This window comes from Rhinopithecus roxellana, chromosome 5 (assembly GCF_007565055.1).
Source record: "Rhinopithecus roxellana isolate Shanxi Qingling chromosome 5, ASM756505v1, whole genome shotgun sequence".
Lineage (NCBI taxonomy): Eukaryota > Metazoa > Chordata > Mammalia > Primates > Cercopithecidae > Rhinopithecus > Rhinopithecus roxellana.
Genome location: NC_044553.1, coordinates 139,969,078 through 139,978,998, shown reverse-complemented (window position 1 = coordinate 139,978,998; position 9,921 = coordinate 139,969,078). Strand labels below are relative to the sequence as shown.

Sequence of the window (9,921 nt, the reverse complement as noted above, 5' to 3'; positions counted from 1 at the left end):
GCCCTGTTACCATGGGGACATCAGAGCTCCTTCTCAGAATAGCATTTAATTCTGACAATTGAAGAAGCTGGAGAATTTCAACTAAGCCAACATACTTAGTATCTTCCAGCACCTACAAATTTGAAAGTTATCCAGTTCTTAAGTATTGCCATTTGGCCTGAGAAGATATTGACTTCTGGCCATGTTTCAAAGAAATGCACATATATAAATATCTATTCAATCCTTTATGTTCCAATATCCTATAACATGGAAATGTATATTGCTAGGTCCTCTTTATTCAACAGCAACTGAGTAGAACCCATTAATCCCTTCACTGATGCATTCATTCAGAATGTATATTTTGAGTGCCTTGAAACTATCTCCAATGCCCAGCATAGCCCATAGCATCTAGACTATATATATGTGTGTGTGTACATATATATGAATATATATACTTCCTACCTTCAATGACCTTGAAGTACAGCAAATAATTATTATGTGCTAAAAGATGGAAACACAAAGATATACTATGAAGAGAAGTAGGAGTTGGAGGACCAAGTGGGCACAGAGACGAGATCATGGAAGATCAACTGAGTGCCTCTGGCAAAACATCAAGAGTAAAGAGAAGATGGCCCATCGTAAGCCAAAGCAATTACATTCCTCTCCCTCTGGCCACACCAAAGAGCACTTAACATGCCATGATGGTCTCAGGGCAAAAGTATATTAAATACTTGACAGTTATGTGGCCTCTAGCTTTCCAGAAGGTGAGGCATGTCTTACAAATCATACCATAAGCAATCAGAGAACCAAGGCCAGAGCCAACAGAAATCCAACAAAGAGGGAAGAGATAATGGTTTACCTCAGACAAAGATGGGAGGAATTTCCTAATTGTTCCCAGTATGCAGTATTTACCATAGAGATGAATAAGCTGCCAAAAGACCAACATCTCTCAATGTCTTACAAACCCATCTAGGTCTCACTACCCAATGGAACAAAGTAAAATAAACTTAGTAGACCAAGGTTACCTTGGAATTCTCAGTGCCCACTGAATGTTTTTTATGTAGCATTTTCTATAGCTAAATTTTCTCATATTATTTAAGCACTTACCAGAGTGCTTACCTATATTTTGGACATTTCCTAGAACTGCTGAAACAAGAGAAAGCAAGTTGGGATTATGTTGGGGAGGAATAATAGATTTCTTCTCTGCCTGACATTCAAAGTCCTGGTGATTTTAGCAAGATAAAGTGGTTCAAAATGCCCCACCAGAGTCCTGGCTCTGCAGTGCAAGCAGGCAAATTGCAAAATGTTTAGAATGCCAGTCTACTTAGAATAAAATTTAACTGCACATCTCATTTGATTGTGCTTTGCCTGAAGGTCCATACAGTACAAAGATGAAGGCCTTGGTTTCTAAAAATAAGGAATCTGGCTCTAATAATGGTACTTCCAAGATTAATAGCTTAATGGCTGAGTAATATTGATCTTGATCTTGATCTTTAATCTCCCTAAGCCTCAGTTTCTCCATCTGAAAATTGGGCTAATAAAAATAGCTTATTCATATTGAGTGTTTTCTCTATGCCTGTCACTATCACACTAAACATTAATGCATTTAACCCTCTCCATACCCAATGAGAAAGATACTTATTATTACTTTCATTTTGCAGATGAAAAAAATCATGTTAATAGAGAGATTAAGAACTTTCCCAGGTCACATGGGTAGGAAGTGGTAGGGCTAGGACTGGAGGTCAGGCAGCTGGGATCTACAGCTTTACTTCTAGTCACTATATTGAATTTCTAAAATAATACCACATTTCCATTAAGAAGCTAAGTTGAGCTAATTATATGTATTTGTCTACTGGGACTGCCATAACAAAACACGAGAGACTGCATGACTTAAGCAACAAAAATATATACTCGCACAGTTCTGGAAGGCAAAAGTCTAAGACCAAGGTGTCATCAGGATTGGTTTCTAGTGGGGCCTCTTGTCCTGGCTTATAGAAGACCTCTGTCTGGCAAGGTCCTTGTGTGGTTCTTCTTCTGTCCTTATGCATGGAGAGAGAGAGAGAGAGATCTCTGGAGTCTCTTTCTCTCTTATTAGGACACCAGCCTTATCAGATTAGGGCCCTACCCCTATGACCTCATTCAATCTTTTTGTTTTTGAAACAAAGTTTTGCTCTGTCGCTCACGGTGGAGTGCAGTGGCGCAATCTCAGCTCACTGCAACCTCTGTCTCCTGGGTTCAAGCGATTCTCCTGCCTCAGCCTCCCTGGTAGCTGGGATTACAGGCACTCACCACCACAGCCGGCTAATTTTTGTATTTTTAGTAGAGGTTTCGCCATGTTGGCCAGGCTGATCTCGAACTCCTGACCTCAGATGATCCACCCTCTTCGGCCTCCCAAAGTGCTGGGATTACAGGTATGAGCCACTGCATCCTGCCCCTCATTTAATCTTAGTTACCTGTCTAAAGTCCCTATCTCCAAAAACAGTCACATTGGAGGCTAGGGCTTCAACATATATATTTTACTGGGGACATAATTCAGTCCATCATACTATGTAAAAAATTTCGCATAGTAATTGATACACACAATAATTATTCACATATCTTAGAATGTTCAGTATGCTATGACAAAATACCATAAACTGAGTGGCTTACAAACAACAGAAAAATCTCACAGTCATGGAGGCTGGGAAGTCCAAGGTCAAAGTACCAGCAGATTAAAATGTCTGGTGAGACTTATTTCTGGTTCATGAATGGTGCCTTCATGCTGTGTCCTCACATGGTGAAAGGAACTAGTTAGGTCTCTGGAATCTCTTTTATATGGACACTAATTCCATTCATCAGCACTCCACCTTAATGACCTAATTGCTTCCCAAAGGCTCCCCCTATTAGTTCCAACACATTCATGATGAGGTTTTAACATAGGAATTTGGAAGGGACACAAACCTTAGTATATAGTATCCACTTAACAAATAGTACCTGTTGGTATTTCATGGATTTGTGTGGCAAACTCTAGAAATTGTCAAGTTTAGTATAAACATACAGAAATCAGAAATTGGACATTCTGTTTGCTAAAGTCATTTGAGCGAATCAATTAATTTCTGTCCACCTCCTTTTCTCAAGCTGTGAATTATGATATACCCATCATCAAACATTTGCATGACCACTTGTTTATAATAATATGCTTACAAAAATAGTAGAGTCTAAAAAAGAGAACAACTTTTGTAGGAACTAGGGTTTTTTTGTTTTGTTTTGTTTTGTTTTATCACAACTACTTATATTTTGGAGGCTCTAGTCGTTCCTGATCTTCAGGCCTACATTTATCTAAAATCCTGATTCATGGAAAATTTAGGCCCTCTTCTTTTATTGGGCTGTCTGAAGTTTGACCAGGTTATGTATCTGTATCCCAGCACTTCCCTCTGCTGTTCTTCACTTTCAATGGGGAGCGCATTATAAATGCACCTCTTGTGAAGCTTCTTAAATATGCTGCAAGTTCATAATCTGTATAAACCTGATTGTTGCTGTCTTTTCAGAGAGGAAGTCACTGTCATCATATAGTGCTTTGATTTGAGGTAAGTGGGATCAAAGAGATTGGCTAAGAGTCTACTTTTAATGTAGTTTATTTCTTTTAATCTCCTTTATGTCCCATCTGTTTTATGATTGATTACACTAACTCAGGTCCCAAGTGAAAGTTGGTAATTTTAGATTTTCAGAAAAGAGGGACAAAATATCCCTCTACTTACAAGGATGAATGTATCAGATGGACCTACTACAATGTGGGTTTTCCCTCTCTCTGGCCTTTCTGTGCTGAAAGTTGTGTCCTGCCTAAGGTTGACTTCCTAAGGAATTACGTGTAAATGTCAGTTTCCTCTCAATATTGGACACTCATGATATCTTCCTGAAAGTTGTGTCCTGCCTAAGGTTGACTTCCTAAGGAATTACGTGTAAATGTCAGTTTCCTCTCAATATTGGACACTCATGATATCTTCCTTCATATAAAGATGAACTATACCCATTTTTTTTTAAGAGAAGGAATTTTCCAGACAACTTGGGCAAGGTCACCTCAAGTATCTTCTAAGTCTTTTTTTTTTCTGGTAAAAAGCTAGTCAAAATATTCAAACCATTTTTTATTTTACAGTTGCATCTATTTCTCCTCCTCCTCAACATATCCTAACATCAAGGACTTCAAAGTATTATGAGAAGCAATATGATGAAGTTGTGAAAATATTTTTGCCAAGAGTTTTTAAAAAGTGAACTAACTTCTATTGTGAGATAGACATGATATTATATTACCTGAATGTGGGAAAGTGAGTTAGGCAACTTTGAAGGCTGTTGTTCTGTCTTAGATGACCACAAAGAACATCCACGTGAGGAGATGAATAAACAAAGCTGAATCCAGCCAGAGCTTTTCTCACTAACCTGTGTACCCTGGGTTAGGGTTGTGTCCACCTGGAAGAAAAACACATTTTCTGATTCACACAAAGCTACCATTAAGGCTAAGGAGACTCTGCTCCAACCCTACATGTCCATGGATTTAGATTTTGTTCACCCCACTTTTTATTGGTAATTACAAGTATTCTATTCTGCAACTTAATGAGTATCGTTATGTGTCATGGTCAGTGTTCCCTATTCTTCCTGAAATCTGTGAAATCATTAGTGCTATTTAGGAACTCTGATTCTGGGGCATCATTCCAAACTAAATACAGAATGATGATCTCTGTACCTATGGCTTGAGGGAGTAAGAACAGTTCACAGCATTGGATGTTGTCGACTCATCAAAAGCATTTTTTTATCTGCAGACTAAGAAACATTTCCAGATCTGAACTTTGATGTATCATGACATCATGTGTATTTATGATATATTTTTAGCTCTCCCAGCTGAATTTCTTTCCCAATTGTGATCATCTTAAAGCAGCTAGTAGGTGAAGAGTCAGAACACCTGAATTCAAGCGTTGGCTTTACAACTTCTCACTTTTTGACCTTGAATACAAGTCACTTGAGTTCTCAGGGCATGGCTTCCCTCTGAACAGCATGAACAGTGAAGAAAAACTAGTCTCTGACTCCACAGGGACGTTGTGAAAATAAACGAGATGTGGGTATACAGAGTCACTTCAAGCTCTTAGGAATGAAAGAGCTTAAAGAGACATAAGGTTTCCATAGTTATTCTTTATTTTTTCAGCCTTACAAGTGAGAAAAGTTCCACCTTGGTAAGTTTTGAAGAATACCGCCTCGCTGACAAGCCCCCCAAGATCTGTGGCTTTGCCTCTTCTGCATTCACAAAGTCTATTGTAATTCTGACTATTGACTCAGTGAAATTTTAAAAACTCTGCCATATCCTTTGACAACAAAGAAGAGTGATCACACTCTATGTGGGACAAATTATCTGCCACCAGTTGAACATCACACTATGCAGGCTCCTACACTGGCTGTTAAAAAATAAAATCTAATAAGACAAAGAAAACGTTACATTGCAGAAAAGAGGAAGTTGCTAGGATAGAGTTCCCAGTCGGATTATTGATCTGAAAGAGTCTAGAAGTTCATAGGGAATAAACTTCCAGCACTTTCTTTAGGAGAACTAAAACTACATTTTGCCAATGTCAGAGATACAATCTTCTAATGCCAAGGTAGTTGTAAAAGAGAATCACAAATAACCAGCTAAAACTCCTGATCTTCTCTCTGCCCCTAGATGCAGAGTCTCTGACAGGTGATATAGATAAGTACTGTATAACCTGTCACTTTGTCTTCCTTAAGAGGGCAGCATAATCCATGGAGCTCACATAAACTCTTCCGTGGCTTCAATCCCATTCTGACATTCAGGAGGAAAGTTGACAGTCATAGATTAAAGGAAAACACTATAGTGAAGAGATACTTACAATAGGTAGCTCTGACTAAAGATGTGTTTTGGCAAGAATTAGCTGGAAAGACACATTGGCATGCTGGCATAGTTAAGCTAGTGGATCAAACTAACATCTTTGCCTTGATCTCACTGGGGCCCAGGTTGACTTACATGCTTTGATTGTCTTCATTCATTCATTCCATAAATATTCATTGAGCACTGTAATGGATATTGCTGGTAGTATCCCCAAATCTATTCTCACCTCCTGTATTACTCAGGGGTCTCCAGAGAGACAGAGAACCAATAGGATATATATAGATAAATACAAATATATGAGGGGGGATTTATTAGGGGAATTGGCTCATGTGATTGTGGAGGCTGAGAAGTCCCACGACAAGCCATCTGCAAGCTGCAAACCCTGGGATGCTGATGGCATGGCTCAGTCCAAGTCCAAAAGCCTCAGAACCAGGAAAGCCAATGGTGTATTTCTCAGTCCAAGGCCAAAGGTCTGAGAATCCTGAAGGGGCCCTCTTGTTAAGCACTGGAGTCCAAAGGCTGGGGATCCTGGAGTTATTGTCCTAGAATAGGAGAGGAAGAAGTTTTCCCAGCCCCAGAAGCAAAATCAACATATTCACTTTTTCTGTTTTTGTTTTCTCCAGTAGATTGGATGGTTCATGCCCACATTGAGGGCAGATCTTCTCCACCTAATCCTTCAGACTCATATCTAATCTCCTCTGATAACACCCCACAGACACACCCCACAATCATGCTTTACCAAGTTGCTAGATATTCCTGAATTCAGTCGAGTTGACACCTAAAATGAACTATCACACTTCCTTCCTGAGCAGGTAGCTGTCCAACTAGGACTTACATTTTCCAGTTGATCTTACAGGTATGTGACTTAAGAATGCACTAATGGCAACTGAGTGGAAAGAGTGGGGGCAATTTCAGCATCACTTACCTTAAAGAAAATCCTTGACCTGGATTTCTGCTCACTCTCGCCTACTTACTGAAAATGGCAAAGTCAAGCCTACCTACTAGCCATAAACTATTATGTGAGAGGAAAATAAATATCTGTGTTTTAGAGTCCCTTTGTTACATCAGCATAGCCTGCACCTTTACAAATAGGTGTGCCTTCTTGGTACTAGATTCTGTGCAATATGATGACAATTTGCTTAACAAAACACACACGGTGCATGTCCCCATGGAAAATATAATCTATTGTCTACCATAGTCTTCTGTCTGGCAACAAAACCTATGAGACAAGTGCGGCCATACTTATCAATCAAAATAAACCAAGACGGAACAAGAGTAAAAGAGTGGGTAAGAACCTGGACTTCAGTACCATGCAGGTGTAAATTCAAGCTCTTGCAACATCTTTTACTAACCACCCCTTTGGGCAAATCTTTAAACTTTTATAAACCTCATTTTCATTCTTGTTAATTGGAGATAATAGAATTAATAATATGTACCTAATAAGGTTGTGATGATGATCTAAAGAATTAGGTATGTAAATTGCTTAACCTGGGGCTTGAGTTTACCAAGTGTGATTATCAGAGTTCAATTTTTCCACTACTCTTGTTATTTCTAAATTCCATCAGGAGGGGCTTAAAGAAAAGATAGAAACATCATTATCTCATTCAAGCCATACTATATGAGGCAGGTGTCACCATTCCCATTTTGTAGATGAGAAAACTGAATCTTAGAGGGGACACTACTTAGTAAGTGGCTGAGCCAGAATTTATTTTCAGGTGTCTAATTCCAAAGCTCATACTACTACACCAGATGTATGACAATCAGGCCTAGAAATCACTGCTCAACAGTTAGTCCAATAAGGTTAATTTAATTCTTCAAGGTTACATCACAATTGTCAGTTTATTTCCACTGCCTACCATACAAGTAAAACCTTCTGAGAGTAAAGTTTCCAGGTCTGGGCTCCAGTGCATAAGTTAGTACCCTCTTCTGTGTTCCTAGGGCACTTTGTATCTCTGTTATCATTTAGTCACTATCTTATAATTGCCACTATCTTATAATTCTTTTTACTCATCTGACATCCTCCACTGGAGTGTGAGCACCTGAAATTTGTATTTCTTAAATATCTATGTCTCAGGACTTAGCATGATGCCTGGTACGTACTAGGTATTCTATGAATAATTGTCATAAAGAATTGCCATATGAATAAGTGAATAGACATTAAAAACTAGAGTGTCAGTAACCTACCTATTAAGGTGGTTATTTGTTTGATGCAAAGGAAGTGGAGGCATTCAGTTTTGAAAATAAACGATTGGCAATAAAATATTTAATAAAATTCATCAAGCATAAGAAATTAGTACATAGTAGCCCCTTGGTGGAAATAAATGTTTTCAAAAAGTCATATGCTGATTGCTTTGACCTCAAAGACAAAATGAAATGTTATGCATCATCTGTAAGCGTCCAGGTAACAAAAGCATTTTTAACCTCAATGGGAACTGAAATACTGTACAATTGTGTTAGAACAATTGTAACAAACAATATACTTGAAACAGCAAAGAGAAACATACAACAAAAATCAAGATTCTGTTCTTCTGTGAGAGTAGATTTAATTAGAGAAAGATAAGGAAGCAAACGTTGACTTTCAAAGACCCTGAATGCATTTACTGTGCATTTTCACTGGGTTTAGAAGTTCAAGGCACCGGTTCTTTATTCTCCCTAATTCCACATCAAAGCTTCCAGCTTTCACTCTCATTACTATAGAAATATTGCCAGCAACACTCTATATAGAATAGTCTGGATTAGCCCTCTTTATTTCACAAGTGGAACAAAGAGAGGGAGAAAAATATTTCTAAGATAACTGGAAAAGAATGGGAAACAAAAATAAATCTGTGATTTATCTAAAGAAAGTTAAAGGAGGAGTGAGTAAACGGGCCAGAAAGATAGTGCCTGGTGTGAAGCTTACTGACCTACAATGAGGGAAATGTTAAGGAAACAAAGAGATGAGCAAAAGCTTCATATACTTTATTAAAAAAAAAAGTATAGAAACAGGTAGCAGGAAATACAATGACTCACAGTATTCTTCCATACTGGCTGACCAATAATATCATCAGCCCAAGGAATTTTGTTTGTTATTGAGAACAAACAGGAGGAGCTGATACCTTGTTGTAGGGGAGGAAAGGAGATGTGATAGAGAATTTTTCATTTACATAAATAGGTTAATTACAACGTGATTTATTTTTAAATTCACAGAAGCTGAACTGATGTCTGTGGAGACGAGAACACGAAGGAATAATGTAATATGGAACTCCCTAACATGATATACCTACAAAGACTATTGAGGCAGAGAAATCAATGTGGAAAATGCAAAACTAAGGGAGAAAGCACTTTGAAACACTCATCTAAGAATATGTTCCATATCAAAAACACAAGAATTCCAGAAAAATCTTCCAAGTTATGTTCATAGGCTTAGCAGAATAAAGGTCAGGCTTACTAGTTAAATGAGTGAGAGAGGAGAATTTTTCCTGCATCTTAGAAAATGTTCGGATTCTCCCATCTTTCTCCACACGCCTCATAAGCATCACTGTAAAAACTGCCATCAGGACCAAAGACAGCAGCTCTCAGTTTCACGTAGGTGTCGGTGACCAAACTACTGCTCCACGAAATAAGAGAGGATACAAACAAATAGAAAAACATTCCATGCTCATGGATAGGAAGAATCAATATCATGAAAATAGCCATACTGCCCAAAGTAATGTATAGATTCAATGCTATTCCCATCAAGCTACCATTGACTTTCTTCATAGAATTAGAAAAACCTACTTTAAATTTCATATGAAGCCAAAAAAGAGCCCATATAGCCAAGACAATTCTAAGCAAAAAGAACAAAGCTGGAGGCGTCACGCTACCTAACTTCAAACTATACTACAAGGCTACAGTAACCAAAACAGCATGGTACTGGTACCCAAACTGATATATAGACCAATGGAACAGAACAGAGGCCTCAGAAATAACACCACACGTCTACAACCATCTGATCTTTGACAAACCTGACAAACACAAGCAATGGGGAAATAATACCCTATTTAATAAATGGTGATGGGAAAACTGGCTAACCACATGCAGAAAACTGAAACTGGACC

The 9,921-nt window shown here is 38.3% G+C and overlaps 1 long non-coding RNA gene across 1 annotated transcript; it reads left to right on the top strand.

The window, feature by feature from the left end:
* Window positions 1-642: 642 nt before the first annotated feature.
* LOC115897430 lies at window positions 643-9,280 on the top strand. The gene is made up of 3 exons (XR_004057213.1): window positions 643-743; window positions 3,507-3,545; window positions 9,032-9,280. It is a non-coding gene; the product is annotated as an uncharacterized LOC115897430 (long non-coding RNA).
* Window positions 9,281-9,921: the final 641 nt, after the last annotated feature.